Raw genomic sequence first — 19,165 nt, forward strand, 5'->3', positions numbered from 1 at the left:
AGATGACTACTAAAGGCACTGATTTATAGAGGTGTCCAAGCCACAATGAGAAAGAAGAAAATCTATATTATTTTAATTACATTATCTGAGGTCAAAAAAAAGGGCATTTAGTGAGGCAAGTTACAAACAAAGACAGTCAGAAAGACAGTGGAAAAGAACTGCTCCAAGTAAGCAGGGGACAGGTCACAGCTGAGATGTCAGTGATCAAGAATAATAAAAGGGAGGATTCCCCAAACATAGACTGAGAATGATATGAAGAGCGCTGAAGATTAATCAATAAACACAAGATGCTTGATAATCAGTTCCTTCAAACAGAAATAAATGAAATATCCAGTTCAGATCTCTGTGTTTTGTACAAACATGAATAATAAAGGCAAAAGCCATCAAGTCAGCAAACAGCTGGTTTACACATGACCCAGTAAAGAGTAAGGCACCTTTGTATACTTACTGCACATATCCCTAGAACATCAATAACCATCAGCACATGAGCTAGATTTTGTTAAAATTCAGACAGCTGAAACACAGTTTTCCTATTTTATAATAATATACTATTTGTGTATTTCATTCCCCATGATCTGAAAACCTGTGGAACTTATTCTTAGAGTACATTCACTTTTTTCTCCAATGGCTGGCTGTTCATATAAGCAGAAGATTTATTTCTTTGCTCTCAAATAAACTTACTCTTTTAATCAAACACTGTATTACGAAAGTAGTTATTATTTTAGTTTTGTTTTCTTGAAAATGCAGTAGTAATTTTAATTTCAAACAGTAAAGGACACATGAGAAAGTAAAAAAAGGAATGTACAAGTATAATAGGGTAAAACACATCCATAAAAAAGAATTATCCAGCAGGGTAAATCATGGCATCCCAACCAATTTATAAGTTTTGTTTGGTTTTTTTTAATTGGCTTTTTTGCTTTAATTTATAGCAGATTTTTCCTTCAGAAAGAAAAGAAGCAACCAGCACCTTGCCATCCTGGCAGAGGGCAAAACTGCACAAGAAATAATTTCTTTCACCCATTAGCCAAACTACCTTATGCTGAAATCTCCATGGATTGCTATTTCTAGGCTGTAAATTCTTAGAAGAGAAAGCCACACAAGTTGGTGTTGACTATAAATCATTCTTTGATTCTTAGACTTTAACCTCAAAACCAGCAGGAGTTCTGTCACTGCCTTCAAAGGATGCAAAGTGAAACACTTAAAAGCAAATGACCTAAGATTATTGGAAAATTACATAAATGAGCTATCTTGGAAAAAATAATTAGCAATTATGCATAGCACACCAAGACTAATTTGCTTAACATCTCCCAAATGCTTCTGTTACAGTTGGTGTTAAATGGAGACCATGCATTTATCCATTTCTCAGTGTCTTTGTCATTTCAAAACCAGTTTTCCTTATCATTGCCAACACATTTCTGTCATATTTGAAGACAACATAGCAATAGGTAATGCTAATTTGACTACAGAAATCAGTGAGATTTTTTTTTCACCAAATCTAAGCTCAACTTTTCATTGCCTTGGCTGAAGTCAAGAGAGGATCAGCACTTTTAACTATCAATCCTTATGGATATTCCATCTATGTAAATCAAACATTTAGTTGGCATAGCTTTATTGACTTAGGTTCTGTATATCTTAAGAAGAAAAATAATTACATCTGCTAAAAAATATCAACATTTTCTAAATATAACTATAGTGTCTGAATATAACACATTCACAGTATTTGTAAGGACAGTTTTGAATTAGAATGCATTCAAATCATCAGAAGCAAATTTCAAAAATGGACTTTGAACATATGAAAACAGCACATATTCTCACCAACAATAAGATGGAAAGTTCAAATGCTTTGTGATATTAACATGTTTTTATTGAGTGTTTCTGACTTCTTTCTCCTTTTGATTAGAATACTATATAGAATACAGAAGACGAGTTATAGATAATTCTTTGAGGTTCAATCTAAAATGCATAACCACATTTAGAATGCTTCAAAATTGGCATAGCTAAAGAGTGAGTTAGCAGGGTCTTTCGGAGACTAACTAGGGAGATCATATAAACTATATAAAGGATGATAGAAAAATATGATTAAGTAGATACAGATTATTTCACAGTGAGCCTGGGGTGACAAGATAGGTAAGAAGATTTTCTTCTCTGTGTTAAGGTGCTGATGATGGACATATGAAGGACAGCTCCTGATGTGCCAAAGGGACACCAGTCTCAGAGGTTTGAGGAACTACAACTTGGATAAGTGACATGAATATACCCCAAAGAGTTATAAATGTGATTGTGACCCTGGCAAAGACAAAAAAAAACAAAAACAAAAAATGACAACAATAATGATAACAATAACAACATAAAGTAATCAAAATGAAAGTTGGTGCAATCTCACTAATGCAATCTGAGACATTAGGCAAAAAAGTAGTGCCCTTAACAGTGCAGCTCAGGAAATTGGCAGCAAATGAAGTGGATAGAAGGAAGGAGGGTTTTCAGATTTCAACCTTCTAATTTTTCTTGCTTGTTGTTTCTTTCTTGGTATAAATATTTGAAATTATAACCTATTTTGCATGTTGTATTTTTGTTTACAATTATCTGAAACTAAAAACAAGTTCATGGTAGTTAGCCAACATCAAAGAACTTCACATTAGTCAGCACAAATTTGACTTTATTACAGGAGGTAAAAGCTCTCTGTTGAGACTTTAGTTGGCCCAAGCTGCCAGCATAGGTAAGCACACCTCTACAAGGAACTGCAGCCCCTGGCTCCCCAGTGATTCTCCACCTGTAAACTGAGAGCCCTGCAGCTCCCCAAGATGCTCTCTGACATGTTGAAAACAATAATAATGAGTGGGAAAAGACCAAAAATTAGTTCAAAAATGCTTTCCTTGAAACAGATGCATGAAATGAGCAAGGTGCACTGAGATAGTTTCAGCAATTAAATAGAAAGATCCTACTACTCTTCTCCAACAAATGAACCAATGATAAAGAGCTGGAAGCTACCACCTTCTTCACAGACCTTTTCTTTCTCTTGATTTTCCTCACATTGCTCAGTGGAAAAAGAAATGCTTTCCTCCCCAAATATGGCTTTTTAAAGTCCAGCTTTTAAACAACTAGTGCTGGGGGTTTTAGCTATTCTCTGATTTGAGGCAGTTTGTATTGCACTCCTCTGGCTTTTTTTTTCATACGATCATGTCCTGGAGAGTCGACAATTCTTTTTTTCCTCTTTTATCAGCAGGATACCAAGAAATGGTGATAGAGAAGAATGCTGGCAGCAGTGAGGATGACTATCAGAGAACTGAAGGCAAGGAAATGAGAGGGCAGTCAAGGTGCACTGCTTCCAGTCTTCCTGGTGAGTATGCCCTCAGTCAATCACAATGGAAGAGAAAGGAAAATCCGCAGCTGCTCGCTCTGCCCCCCCACCAGCTGCTCCAAACACATCAAGGGTAGAGAAAGCAGAGAGAAGGGTGAGCATCTGCTGTCAGCTGTAGGGCTCTCACAAGCACATCCATCAGACCAGCTCCAGTTGGCCACCCCTGTGACACAATCTGGGAGGGCTGCCCCGGGATGGCAGCGTCAGAGACAGCAGCCCTCAGGTGCTGGCTCAGCACACACAGGGGCTGCTAACACAGCAGCAGCTCAGCGAGGGCAGGCAGAGGTACAGCAGAGATCTGCAGTGCTCAGTGCAGCTCTGTGTGCTGCAGACAGGTGGGAGCTTATCAGTCCTTGACAATGATGTTTGATGGCAATCTTGCTGAAAGATGGAGCAGACACCTGTCCCTACCAGACACCTGCTAGGGCAGTGGAAGGCTGGAGCACAGGAATAGGCAAGCCTGAGTGACTGCAAAAGGCCTTGGTGGATAAGGAGAGGCAGAGCTGTGCCTCACTGAAATGAGATGGGAGCTGGACAGCACAGCAGTGTCACAGCTGGGGAGCTGCAGCAGCAGTTTCTATCCTGATTAAATTTTTTTTTCTTCTCTCCAGTGAAAATCGGGGGGAGAGAAGACCAGATATTTGAAAGCAGTAAGGTGAAGAAAATGCTGCTTTGACATACATTAGCCTGAGACAAAGTCTTTGACTTTGCATGATATCGCCTTACACATTAATAACATTTTCTTGTTCAAGCTTCATTTTCCAAAATGTCTCTTTAAGTCTTCCAGAATCCCTTAGCTTGATGCCTGCACTCTGATCTTTCAGTGGTTTGGTGTCATTGAGTTTTTAGTTTTATTTTCTTCCTAGTATCCCTCTTAGCCAAAGAAGGAGGCAGCTCCTCCCTGGTAAAGAACACAACACTTCTGCTTAGCTGTTTTGGCCACTCACTGTGTGGCTATGTACCAAGGTCATTCATGGAATATTCCTGCAGATTACAATGTTAACTTAATAACATACTCTTCTAAAAATGAGCATCTCTACAGCACATTTCCTGTATCTCTTTGGGCTTTTTTATAAATATTCATACACATAAATAACAAGGAAACTCTTAAACAAAACCTGAGGACAAAATCTCTTGTGTTACTTGCTAAAACAGTAGGTTCGTTGTGCAGAGAGGATTTGCTGGCAAATACATACAGGCTACTGTTTGAATAGGTAATGTCATGGTCCATCTACTGCTCTTGGATGACCCAATTGTACTTATTTCCCTGTAGCAACACCAAAAAGAACATCAGTGTTCATTTTTATAGAGTATGAAGTATTCAAGAAGAAAATCAGTGTGGGAGCTAGGCTATATTCCTTTCAGTTTCTGTTTAGATCTACGTCTGAAAGGAATAATAACCCATCAAGGAAGACAATTTAACTATGACAATACTGAAGTTTTGAAAAGCAGCACAAAGACTCTCTATGGCATTGCAGCTTCTCTGTTGATAAACTAGGTAAGGAAAGCTTAGTTTTTTTCAGATGATCTATGATTTAACTATACCTGAGAGATGAAGGACAGATGGTTCACAAATAAGATTTACATTATTAAGGGCTTCACAGCACAAATAACTGACACCAGAGTTTTACATGAAAATGGTATTAAAATGTACGGAGATTTCAAGAGGAGTACTAAAGAACTAAATCACATTTTACAGGGATCAAGTATTATCAAGAGGACATTATCTTCAAGAAGCTGAAGGCAAAAAATTTAATAGGGAGTGACATATAGAAGACATATTGATAATCACAGAAATTAATATGTAAATCATAAGCAATATAAAGGTGTACAAAAAAAAATTGCGATGCTGCTAATCCAGTGAAAATGTCCCTCTTTTATTAGCCATGTGTCTGGAAAAAAAAATAATTACCCTGAATTTAAGAGGAATTTAAAATTATTATTTTAATATTTTAATTATTTTAATCCCTTACCATGATTGGGATTTTTAATTTCATGGATATGATCTGGTCCACAGGAAAAGGATACTAGGCCTGAAACTTTTGGTGGTAGAATCTTTCTCCCCCCTTCTCTGAAACTTACACATCTCTTCATGTGTCTTCCACAGAATTTACGATGAAATTTTTTGCTTCTATCCTTAAGGAACAATGCAAATGTTTAGATAATTTTACTGATGTGGGGATCATACTGGGTGTTGTTCCCCTACAGTCCCTCTGCCTTGCCTGTCAACAACACCAGCACATGCAGTCAAGTATCTTCAGTCAGTTAAGTTATTTACTTCTGCATAGAGAAGACTGCTGTGAGTTGAGTACAGCTTCTTCTGGTGCAGGTATGAACATTTGCAGTAATAGGAGAAATGTCATCAATGGGAATATTTCACTCCACAATAATCTTGGAACAAAACATGAAAATCATAAGCACAAGGACACTACCCATATATTTAGAGAAAAGATGGGATTACAATGGGCTTCAATGGTATCTTTGACTATCTGAACAACTTGAAGAGCTTTGAAGAAGCTTTAATTTTCTGAAAACACACAGGTTTGTTAAACATGCAAGTGTTCTTAAGCAAAATCCCATATGTAGAAAACCAAAGAAAACACCTGTAAATTCTGTAACTTGATTTTCTAGCTTTATTTTTTATTATTTTAAAATGAATAAAAAATAATTTCCTATTTCAAAAGTCACTTTATGAGTCCAATATATTATCTGTTCCTATAAAATATACAAACAGCTCTGACAGTGGATGACCACCATCACTTATTTGCCACAAATCTAAAATACTAGGTATGTTTTACCCATTGCTGTAAAAATTAAAATATTTTAAAATATGGAGTTCAGATTATTTGTTATATTCCATTTTGTACAGAAAGCACCAGGCATGACTCCAGCTGGTAACAGAAGCAATACTACTTCAGTTTATTTGACACTTTCAGCTCTGCCCTTCAGGTGTCCTCAGCCTGCTATGTATGTTCTTAAGCATAAGAACTGAAGTTACCTCCTTCCAGAAGCAACACTCCTTCATTCAGCATCCCCTGCTTATTTCTCTCATGTTTAGCACCCTTCAATTCACAAAGACTGGAAGAAAATTACAAACCACCATAAAAATCAGTACATTTGCATTTCATTTCTTTTCCCCTCATGTCTGACATTGCCAATATCTTTAAACCTGCATAAATTAATTTGCTTTCATGAATTATTGTCATTTACAGTGTTGACAAAGAATGTTTTATCTGATGGGATAGAAGTCATTACCACATGACCAAAGGAAATGTTCATAATCGAAAGGACAAGGCAACGTCAGAGACTTTTCTACCTGACTAAGAGATTATTAACAACCCTTGATAAGAATCATGAATGGTGCCCAGAGAGAATAAGGAGAGACATAAGAAGGAAAGAAAGATGTGCAAAATTCTGAGAATAAAGGAAAAAAAAAGCATATGAGTGAAAACTTCTTTTTAATACACTTCATCAGAACAGGGATCAGGCCATTAAAGAGAAAGAGATTTGTCTGCAAAGACTAGAAAGAGACCTACAGGAAAGAAAAGCCTTTTGAGTAATCCTGTCTATAATGGGTCCATGTATTGGGAAAAGATTCTCTACCTCAGATCATTAAACTCAGACTTTTTAGGATGCTATTTTTGTAAAAGTGAAAGAGTTATTTCTAGTTTGTTCTCTGTAAGACTATATTATTATTAGAATATGCAATAACAGCAAAAAAAAAAAAAAGATAAGATACTATACTGAAAATACATGGGCAATTATTTTATTTGGAGTATATTACATTGGCAAGAATGCCTGGAATTGTTATGTACAGTATACTGGAGTCAGGATATTATAAAATTAAATAAGTCATAGCAGTAAACATATGGCAAGAATGCTAACATGTACTGCTAAGGGGATTAGGTCCAGCCTGTACTACATATAAAACCTTGAGAAGTTATTTTACAAATCAAATTAATTCTCACTATTTGCCCTTATATAAACAGTTTCTTATTTATTCACCTGTTTTTTAAATCAAAATCTTTTTACAGCTAAAGAATTACAATGGAATGTATATTCAAGAATGGCCTTATTTTGTGCAGTCTCTAGTGTGAAATTCCCACAGATATGAGAGGTCTGGGGTTGTGAGGGGAGCAAGGTCAGGCTGTGTAATCAAAAGTACAGAGATATCACCAGGACACCAGCTGTGCAGTGTACAAATTAGATAATTGGCTTTAAAGTGAAAACATGTAACTTTTTGGTAAAACAAACAGCAACTCCTACAACATAACCTTGTGGCTTATTGAATTTTAAACAGACATTTAATTTTAAAACATAATTACTAAAAGCCTGAATCAGTGTCAAGTAAAGTGTCATGAAAATGTTTCCACTGGCTAGAGGGTGTTGGATCCAGTGCAAGGTTTCTCAAATGTATTATGTGAGCTTAGCAAGCACAGATACTGTCATTAGGGATATGTAAAATTAAAAGTTATGTTAAGATCAAGGTGCTGAGATCTGACACAGTATAGAAGGACTAAAGGTTTTGGGGGAAGACACAACTTGGATTGGGAAGTGTAGGGAACACTGGTATCTAAATAGGTAGATAAAAGGTTCCTGAGATGGAGAACCTACTCCTCTTGGTCTGAGAACGTAGAGATCTATGGGGTTAGATGAACTCTTTGATTTCCAGATCTGTACAGGACACAACCTTGATGCTTCATGGAACAAATGATGTGTATTCACAGCAGTTACATTCTGACACTTGGTAGGCTTGGTACAGGTGACAGCCACCTGAAACACATTGTGAAATCAGTGAAATCACCTTTCCAGACCATGTGAGTCTCTGCAAATGACACTTAAATTGTTTTAGAGCCAGGATGCAAGACAGGGTGATGAGGCTGGTTACTGGATTAGTTACTGTTTGGATGTCATCTTGCAGTGGCATTTAGTACTTTTTTCCTCAATTCCTTTGCCATCACCTTTCTTGACCAGTAACATTGTCTGAGTGAGGGAGATAGAAATGATTGTGCTAAATGATAGAAAATGTGTTCCTAAAGTGTTATAATCTCAAAAGAAGACCAAAGTCTTTATTTTAGCACGAAAATGAAAATGTGTGCCCTGGACCCTGTGGTCATTGGTTATGGTAGCTGTGACATACTTAATGTATTTTGCCTTCTGGTACCTGCCCAAAGTTATAGCCTTTCTTCAGTTCTGGGATCCTGTGCACCAGGCAAATCTGGCAAATGAAATAGCACCAGCAAAGTCCGGTAGAGGAAATCCATTCCTAGGACAGAAGGAGACTGATGCTACTAAAATACAGGTACCACAAGAAGAAAAAGGGAATAGGGACTAGGAGTGTGCTTTTGTTCTTCAAAGCCTGAGACTGGTCAAATCAGTACAAGCTGCTGCACTAGGTTTAAGTGCTCTGGCAGGGTGCTCTGAAGGTTACTTCAGCATTCCCAAGACCACCCAAAACTGTCTTAGCAAACTGAAGCTGTTGGCAGGTGGGCTCATACAAGGATGTTCTCCTGAGTTCAAGGGTAATAAAGATATTAATAGAAGCAGCATAGAGGAAATGTACAGCATGTGGTCAGTTCTCCAAGGCACATGTCACATGCTTTTCTCTAAGTCTGACAGGAAAATCTGCAGCACAAGTTCTTTCATGCCACTATGCTGCTCAGAAAATTGCAATTAAAAAATAAATCTAAGAGAAATACACTCAGTTACAGTTAAAGAAGTACTACAGAGATTTCAGGATACACACAAGCAAACCATTATAAAAAAAACCCTAAAAATACATATAACAAAGTAAAATAGTAATGCTCACCTGCCCAATTAAAAAGAAGTTTATAAACTAGTTTATGAAACTGTACATTCAAATATTTGCTGGCTATGTTGGCAAGAAAATAATTCTTGATCTTGGTAAGACTTGAATGTGGTCTAAAAGACAGCAAGAAATTATTTAAAGGGAATATAAAAATCAAGGCAGAAACAGTGTCTATATAAATAGACACTCTCTATAAATACAATTTTAAAAAATACCCAGAATCCTGATTCCTCATTACAAAGTATACATAAGGTAAAGATTAAGAAGAATGGATTTAAATATAGCTGCCAAAACAAATACTAATTATAATGTCTTAATGTTAATCTCTCTGGCATAAAAGGACATGCTCACAGAAACAAATTTTCATTGCCAAGTATTGATCACTAATGTCGTCTTTCTGGACTTTATTTAAAACATGTTTCCAATCACAATTTATTGCAGCAGCACAAGTTTTAGTTAAATGTCAGTTGCATGATTTTTCTCCCAGCAATCAACAAAATCCATTCCCAAAATCCATTCTGGTAACTCATCACAGTACCACTAAGCATCAGATATGGTTTGCTTTTGGGCTAGAAGCCACTTCTATAAGGACAATTTCACAAAAGGAAAATATCAGTCCCTTGCACTGTCATATCTGGGCAAACCCCAAAGTTGCTGGACTTCTATATCACCTTTAAAACTTCATTAGCACTCATGAAAATAAATAAGTAAAAAAATACCCAAGTCTATGACTTTCCTGAAATTCATGTCTTGGAGACTGTTTATGAAACTAGATGTCTGACCTATAACTTCAAGTAGAAGTAGTGTTAAGCCTTAGGAAAAAATTGTGTGTCTGTATGTAACACTATAAATACATAGAAGTGTGTGTGTGGGGGGGAAGTAGATATGAAAGTTAAATTAAGAAAATTGAGGGCTAGTTTTTGTATGAAAATTTAATATAGCATAAGAAAGAAGCCTCACCAGGAAAGGTCAGTGTTTTGATGTCAGACAGACACATCTATACAGATAGCACCATACACAGAGATTACTTTCTGCTTAATTTACAGATAGATCAAAATACAGTTTTTAAAACTGGCCTTTCACTATCAAGAACTGTAGCTGATAGCCATTTAGATATCCATTTTAGGAAGAGGATAAGAAGAAGTCTGGTAGGGTCTTGGGTACAATGCCAATTCACAAAACCCGGAAAATTTTGCGGAAACTTCCATATATAAAGAAACCTCTTTTTTGGAAAGGATTTCAGGTCCCAAAATAGATTTCCTGGTCAAAACACAACAAAACACCAGAACAGACAATGATCAATATATATGACTTGGCTGCAAGAGGGGCAAAGTTCTATCAAAAGCCTGCCAGGTTTCCTGCCAGCTTGGCTGGTGACCTGAAAGGGAACAAAGCCTGCAGTGTCTCCAGGCAGTCCTGCCATCTGGACTGCCTCCACATCATGAATCCTGAGGTCTCTAGTGACTGCAGTTCCAGGAAAGCCCTCCCACAGAGGCATCTTGCAGGTCACTGTTTCAAGAATTCCCTGTGCTGGACGTCCTGGCTCCCAAGACTGTTTGACTCCCACTAGAGATGACAATGAGCAAGTGGCCTGAGAGAATAAGACAAGGCCTGAGCCAAGAAACTTAGTCTTGGGCTTGAAGTTTCCTACAACAACTGAACAAATTATCTTATTCCCAAGTAATTTTATCCCTTCTGTGGAAGGCTTGCTTCTGTATGGTGCCCTTTTTTGTAGAATAAATTTCTGGAAAAAAAAAGTTTCAATGGATTATTCTAATTAAATTTAATCCAAGTTAAATATTATATCCATACTGTATCCCTAACAGCATCACTGAATCACAGAATATGCTGAGTTGGAGGGGATCCTCAGGGATCATCAAATCCAACTCCTGGCTCTGTACAGCCACAACCCTAAGAATCACACCCTGTGCCTGAGAGCATTATCTAAACACTTATTTAACTCTGTCAGGCTTGCTGCTGTGACCACTTCCCTGAGGAGCCTGTTCCAGTGCCCCACCACCCTCTGGATGAAGAACCATTTTCTAATACCCAATCTGAATCCCCCTTGACACAACTCCAAGGCATTCCCTTGGGTCCTGTCACTGGTCACCACAGAGAAGAGATCAGTGCCTGCCCCTGCACTTCCCCTCACAAGGAAGCCGTAACTGCAGTGAGGTCTCCCCTCAGCCTCCTCTTCTCCAGGCTGAACAGACCAAGTGACCTCAGCCCCTATGGCTTCCCCTCAAGGCCCTTCACCATCCTCATGGCCCTCCTTTGGACACTCTCCAACAGTTCAATATCTTTTTTATTGTGGCACTCAAAACTGCCCCCAGCACTGGAGGTGAGGCCGCCCCAGCTCAGAGCAGAGCAGGACAATCCCCTCCCTTGCCCAGCTGGCCATGCTGTACCTGATGTCCCCAGGACAGGGTTGGCTCTCCTGGCTGCCAGGTCACTGCTGGCTCAAATTCAACTTGCCACTGACCAGGACCCCCACGTACTTTTCTGCTACACTGCTTTCCACCAGTGAAAAATTTCCATTGTGAAAAAGATGGAAGATCACGACAGTATAGCAAAGAAATTCTATTTGCATGAATGATACTTTTATTCTTTGTTCAATGGAAAAAGAGGAAATTATGCCAAGACCAATATACAAACACAATTTAGAAAATGGTCTGACAATCAGTTTCTTCCTTTTCACTACAAGTCACTACAGCCTACCAGTACCACCCCTCTTCCATTTAGGATACAAGCATCACAGTCAAAGCCTTTTCTGCAGGACTGCTGCAAAATGGACGTATCTTCACAGTAACGTGGCTTGGGTTTCACTCCTTTTCAAAATCTAGTAACCATTTTTGTTAAAGTATCCCAAGCCCAGGTGTTTAGCTTTCATGTCTATCAAGGAAATAAAAAACTTTGGTAGTCACTTTGTACTCTTAGAAATTATCTCTGGCCTGCGGATTTTTTCTACTCTTTCTCATTACCTGAACAGGATAATAAGTATGTGAAACCTTATGGCATTTTCTTACACAAAACATTAAACTCTGTTCAAACTAGAAGACGATATGCCTATTTTCAGATTTATATCACTTTCAGACTCAAGTGAAATCACACATTCAAATGAAAATCACTGCAAAATCTGAAACGGGATTTAATTGAAACTTGGGAGCATGTACATATCCCTTCTGCAAGATGCCTGAGGCCTTTTTTTCACACTGTATCCCATCAGATGCTTCAGCTTGCAGTCTGTTTGTACACCCATTAAACTTTTATTTTTGGCTGGTAATGATGTCCCCACATACATGTCCCCACATACTCCAAAAGTATGTTCAGGGTTATAAAAAGATCCTCCTGCTTTCAGTGAAAGAATATTCAGAAAGAGCAAACATTAAGTAGCAGAAGAATGAGAAAAATATACCCCATCACCACAAAAGCTGATTATTATTAAACACAGGAAATCATATCCATTTCAAATGGGACTCCAAGAAGTGATCAAAGCCACAGTGTATGGAAGACTGCAAGCACGGATGGGAGAGCAATCTTTTACCCTGATGTGCTGGGTGTCTGTATCCAAAGACATGACAGTGTGCTAGATATAACCAAGTCCAAAGGGTGAAACAGTGAAACTAAACTGAACATAAAAACCTTAAACCACAGCAGAGCACCTGCTTTGAGCTGCATGCCCAAAATCAAATCAACTTTGGGCCTCTGCCTATTTCTAAAAAATTAACCTGCATTTTTCACTCCTTCAGCCAACAGACACCAAGTGTTAACTACTGCACAGCTATGAGGGTTTAGTATGTGGGATCCTCTGAGCTGACATGGTCATTGCCTCTTTTTAGCTCATTTTCTTTGCCAGGACCTGCTGCCAACCTGCCAGAAGCTGGCTGTTTCAGCCCTGCTATAGAGACAGTTGCCAAACAGCTGCCATGGCAAACAGCATTCGAAACTCTACTGCTGGTGAGTTAACTATACAAGTATTTTTAAAATATGGGAGGGGTGATTTAAAACTATGCATAATGCAGAACCACACACACTTATGTTTGCACTGGAGTTATGCTTCGGAGATGCTTGAAGGAACGTTAGGTCAGCAGCTATAACAACTCATGTCATTTGATTTGTTGATTTTAATCCTCATGCAATGATAGATATTCCTTGTCAGATGGCTTACTATCTATTTTCCATCCTGTGTTTGGTAAATTGCAATGTAATTCTCAATCCACATTAATTCTATACCACAGTTAATGACAAATGAGTTAATCATGATGAAATCTTTACAGAGGTTCCTTTGGGTTACCTACTTAAGCTACTGTCAGCATTACACAGTCATCACACTCAAATTAAAGGATCATTATGGCATATATTGAATATTTGGCTGCACAGCAGGTAAATTCTGTTCAAAACATCTAGGATGCTGAGAAACAGTCTCCTTGATCCCCCTCTCCAAAATAGCACCAGCAGGAGAAAACCCAATGGTATTACCACATTAAAATATTCCTAGAATGACCTGCTTTATATTTACTTCTAGAGTGCTCTTGAGACTGCTTCCTATTTCACATCAGTGCCCAGTAATAATATGATCACTTAGTACCCAGTAATCATATCACTCTTATGCTGCCACTCTTACTGCCGCTCCCAATTCCCTGGTGCAAAAGACATTATAGCCTGTACTGCAACAACCCCAAAAGAAAAGACTGCATGTTGTTTCTTTTTGCTACTATCACCAGCAGTTCTATCCTGACACACTGAGTAACTGGATGCTGCACAAAACACAAAGTCTGTTCTTTCTTCTGCCAAGTGTCCTCTGCAAGGCATGGTTAACTGGAGGTGCACTGAAAATGTTCCATGACACGCACTAAATATTATCCTTAAGTGCAATTCCTAAGAGGCAGGTTACATACACAGATGACTGCCCTCAAGGACCTCCAGGCAACACTCCTTACAACAGCACAGAAATAAACACTAAAATCCTCAGTTCTTGGGGAAAAGTTGTTCAATTATCTCAATCCTTAGGGGACCATGGTATAATGTAACTATGCTTCAATTCACTTCCCTGTATACTACTGACTTCACCTACTCTAGATTTGTACAAAGAAAAAGGTAGGGTATAAATGTCAAGACAGCTTTCTGTTTAGCTGGACCACACAGAAACCATGACAGTGGTACAAATCAGTGGAGGGAAGAATTGGGATCATACCCATACCTAACCCATTCTGAATTCCACAAAAGAAATACCCAGATGCATATAAAAGTAAATTCAGGCCTCTCAGGGCTCATATTTTTTATGACTCCCATTGAAATGCTTTGTATCTGACTACAGATGGAGGCTAGGGCCTTTGGCTCCTTGGAACACTAGCAGCTGCTTTGGCACCTGCTCCAGCATCAGTGCTCTCCACTTCCCCAGAAGCCAGCTTTGCCCCACTCACAAAGCTGCTGCCCAGCTCCCCTGGGACACCCTGCATCCATTGGGTAGCCTGGTGCCCACCTCCCTTCCCTTGCCTGGTACAGCATCATCTCCTGCACTCCTGATGACTGATTGCCACTCCTAAACGTCTGAAAGGTTATTCTGGAAATGAAGAAGAAAAATCCCCACAGTGCTTCAAAGTATAGCAATATACTATGCTATACTAATTAACCTTATTAAATCTTCCTGTGTCACAGACAGCAAACAGCAACAGTGTAAGAGTAGAAAAGTAGAAAAGGTGAGGAGCAAAAAAATAAAACTCTGTGCTCTTTTTTTTATCTCACTTTGGAATACCCTCCAAATTAAAAAAAAAATTCTCCTTGTAAGATTCCATATCAAGGGGAAGGCCATACTGAATTAGCTTATGATTCAGGTGCGGCAGAAGTACTTGGCAGGAAGGAAACAGATCAGCTAAGAAACCAAGGTGAGTGATTTCTCCTTAAATACAACTTCAGCAACAAGGTATGACTCTAATCAGAATTGAGTTTTTGAGAATGTCACACTTCAATACTTCTCCTTTATGTAACAAATATTAATGCATTTTAAAATATATACGTGTATGTTTGTGGGCATTTTATTATTTTGAGTTTGTTTCTTTTTGAGGCAATGTTGAAGCACTGGGATGAATCTACTATGAACATTACAGCACTCTGAAAAAAATATTGGCTTAGAAGTGACCCGCTTATCTGGGTGAGTGGATTTAAACAGAACACAAATATTCCCATTGGGAACTACTTTTGTGGCTTAGCTTGAAAGAGTCCAGTGCCTGAATCTTGTTTAAAAAAAAAAAAAATAGACCAAAGTCAAGAGTAGTCAAAAGAGAATTTAAAAATAAAACAAAACAAAGACACCCAGCATGACCCATGGACTGCCCCAGAGACAGTTTCACAGTATTCTACAGTCACACTGTGACATACAGTCCTAACACTTTTCATTAACAAGAAGATACTATTTTTTTTTTGTTCAATTGTGCCAAAAGAAGAAGAGGAAGTTTTAGCTTTGAAAACATGGCTATGAGTCCCAAACGGAGCTATAGCATGAAGAGCACTGCTAACACAATTATACCTGCATTAGAAGTCTACTTTAAAAAAACAAACAGCCAAGAAACCAAAAAAGGAAAAAAGGACCAGGAGATGAACTAACTCTTTAAGGTGAGTGAAGTACACATGTAATCACATAGCCTTTGAGAAGTGACATCACAGAAAGATAAATTATAGAACAGGTAAAAGATCCTTGATTTGGAAAAAAAAAAACAAAACCAAAACCCTAAATCTTTTCCCTCATTAAAAACAGTCTTGCAGAAACCGTCTTACTTTAAAGCTCTTCTGTTTACACAGTATAAAACTTGCATGTCCTGTATTACTGGTCCACAGTTTTACAGCTATCAAAAATATTCTTTTATGAGTTTAAAAATCCAGTAACATACAAAATTACTTATCTAGATGTGAATTTATTAAATAATAATTATGGAGTGAACATCATAAGCCAATGTAAAAACACAAGCTTTTCAGCTTGCTATCTAAAAAAAGAAAATGGAGGAAAGTGTTTGCCAAAGATGTGACAAATGTGCTTTTTCTCTGCTATTTTTCTACAAGTATTATTAACATAGAAAGTAAATACAAAGCCTTAAAATATGCCAAACAACATAGATGTAAGATAACTTTGCATTATGTAGCACTTTTAAGACAAAATTCGAGCATAAGGCTGTCAGAATAATAGCTCCAAAGGACCCATTTACATTTTCCTAGCAACTAATGAATTGCCATGGAAAATGGCAGCAGGCAAGCTTATGGGAAGCATCTTTAAATCTGTTTTTCCTCTTTCAAAACTATGAGCCCAGTGCTTTGCTTGGGAGTGAAACACTCCCTGTTGGCTTCTAACAAAGACTGAAAGAATCCTAGTGTACCTTTGGAAGAAAAAATCATGGAAGTAGTATTCATTTGTCACATACAAAGGGAAAATGAAAGGAAAAGGGCAGAAAAATACGCATAGACAGTTTAGCCTGCATTTTATAATGTCTACTATAGGTGCCTAGATGAAATCTATATGCAACATGAAAGAGTATTTACTATAATTTTTTAGGTGTCAATAGTTACTCTAAGACAGCAAACCTGACAGAATTGAACTTCATGCAATGCCTGGATTACAGTTGACTTGTACTCAAAAGCCTCTGTACAGATAATAACATATCCTAATTAGCTCCAATAAAAACTGCTTTAAAGGCACAGCTCTTCATAGCCCTCTTTTGACCTCCAAGTAAACAAAGGAGAATATGAATACTGGAACCAAATTAATTACATGACAAATTGCTTACTTTCTATTTAAATAGTATAAAACAGTTTAGTCTTAATAGGGAAAACAGACTTGCATAGTAGGAAAATGGGGTATAAAATAAAGACTGACTGCTTTTTGTATGTTGACACGAGGTCTGGGTCTCAAGTTTACTTAGTCCAGGACATCTCGATAAGATGATTGCAAAACTGTAACAGTGAAACCTAAATATCATTAAGCTGATGAAACACAGTTGGTTAAACATTGAACTAGCCAGAAGAACTTGGGACACATGAATGTTGGTGACAAAAGAAAGCTTATGTAAAGTTGATGACCTGGGATATGACATAGCCCGATTAGTAAGGAAACAGCATTGCACTTTTGCAGGGAAAATAGAAATTTGGAGAGAGCAACTTAAAATCTTCCTTCCTGAGAATTTCCACTGTAATTTAACAGTACACAGTGTAACTCACTCCTCGATCTCCTCTCTCCCTTCCTTCCCTTAGTTTCTATTGTTCAATCATCCAAAACCCCCAAGAAAAACTTTCTCACAAGAGCTACAGAGAAAGAATCCAACGAATGAACAAGGGTCTTACTGTCTGTGTTTCTCTTCCACAGTTACCATTGACCCTTCCTTTCTTAATCATGGGCAACAGACAAGATTCAAATTTAAAGGAATGACTAAATTATCAAAGCAAACAGATTATGTCAGAACTGCAGACATAGAAGCATGTCATGACACTTAGGTCTGGGCAAGCACCTCTGCCCCATCATTATTATGTAATGGGATAACACCTGAGTGTACATTAATCCTCGCCCTCAGGAATAAACTCAAGTCCGTTGCCTTCATGGGAATGACAGCATATTGTGGCCAGGTCTCAAAACAAAAAAATTAAGAGAGAAGGACTGTAGAAATATTACAAGACACAAGTATTCACTTTAGCACAACATCAACAATACGACAAGCCATGCCTCATTGCACCTTTGTTCACTTCCACCCAACCTTTCCTCACAGCCAAGGTGTTTGTGACGGCAGCCATATCCAAAGGTATGCAACCAGGTGAGACAAAGGTAGAGAGTACTGAGAAAAAAAGATAACTTAATGTCATGTCACTGCTATTTCAGTCCCAGTTTTGCAATTACAGAGAGCATAATTTTGATCGTACAGTCACAACACCTGGGATTCCAAGACAGAGTCATCATTTATTTTTTCCTTTTCTGTTTTTCATAAACAACCCCATCAAGTTTCTAGGGACTGCTGTATCAATTGCTAATGGCACAGGCATCTTTCTTTTCAGCTGTCAAAAAAAAGTATTCTGCTGAGAATTTGTGCTTCACTGCTTCCATTCTGTTATTTAACAATGATAAATAAGAATCAACATTTGACTCCACAGTCTGACTGAGATCCTTATTATTGTCATGCTGTTTTCCACTGATCAATTCTATTGTAAAACTAAGAATCCAAAGTGTCACAAGTACATCTGAGGTCCAAACTGATTCCTTTCCTGTCTTCAGCCACATTTCAGTGGACAGGAATTTAAGCAGTTTATATAAATTACATACATTTTATTCCCCACTGACAATTTTATAGAAAACTTTTTTTGCTCCCAGATTGATATTTACCTTACTCCCAAAAAGTATGTACTTCTGGAGGAGAGATTATGCACCTAAAATTTTGAACAAAAGACTTCTCTCAAGACCAGCATAAAAAGCAAGTTTGGACATTTTTACACTCCTATACATTTAAATCCATCCTCTAAGATCAGTTCTTCTGCATAATATCTTATAAATTGCCACCTTGATGTTTCTAAATGAGATCTTAGTTGTTTGAAAGCTCCCCTTTAAATTAAGTTCATGATTGGGAGTATATTTTCCACACTGCTTGCTTTTCCAGGTAACATCATCTAAAGGCCTAACTCTATTGACTGCAGATCCTGTTTTGCCTGAAACTAAATTGGCTATCTTTGTTTTACTTATCAGGACTTATTCCCAGAAGTCTGCCTTAGCCAGCATCTAAATTACAGACTACCAGCAACGTGCAGCACAAGCGTAACCAAGTTCCAACTAGTCTTGGACTCTATACCTTAAATTCCATAATTCCTTCAAAGTGCTACAAACCTCTTGAATGACTTCAAACAAGTCATTTCACTGTCCCTTAGTAATTTTCCACAAAATTGAAATACTTACACAAGCCTTCTACATAGAAGTTACACATGCAGCACAAGCTCAGAGTTAAGTACTCTGAGGTAGAATTTCAGGGATTATT

The 19,165-nt window shown here is 37.9% G+C and overlaps 1 protein-coding gene across 6 annotated transcripts in view; it reads right to left on the minus strand.

Annotated features, from left to right (window-relative positions):
- Positions 1–19,165, minus strand: part of MYO16 (myosin XVI) — a 358,973-nt gene that overhangs the window by 290,247 nt on the left and 49,561 nt on the right. The gene's annotated exons all lie outside the window — the stretch shown is intronic.

The sequence above is a fragment of the Lonchura striata genome, chromosome 2, assembly GCF_046129695.1.
Source record: "Lonchura striata isolate bLonStr1 chromosome 2, bLonStr1.mat, whole genome shotgun sequence".
NCBI lineage: Eukaryota > Metazoa > Chordata > Aves > Passeriformes > Estrildidae > Lonchura > Lonchura striata.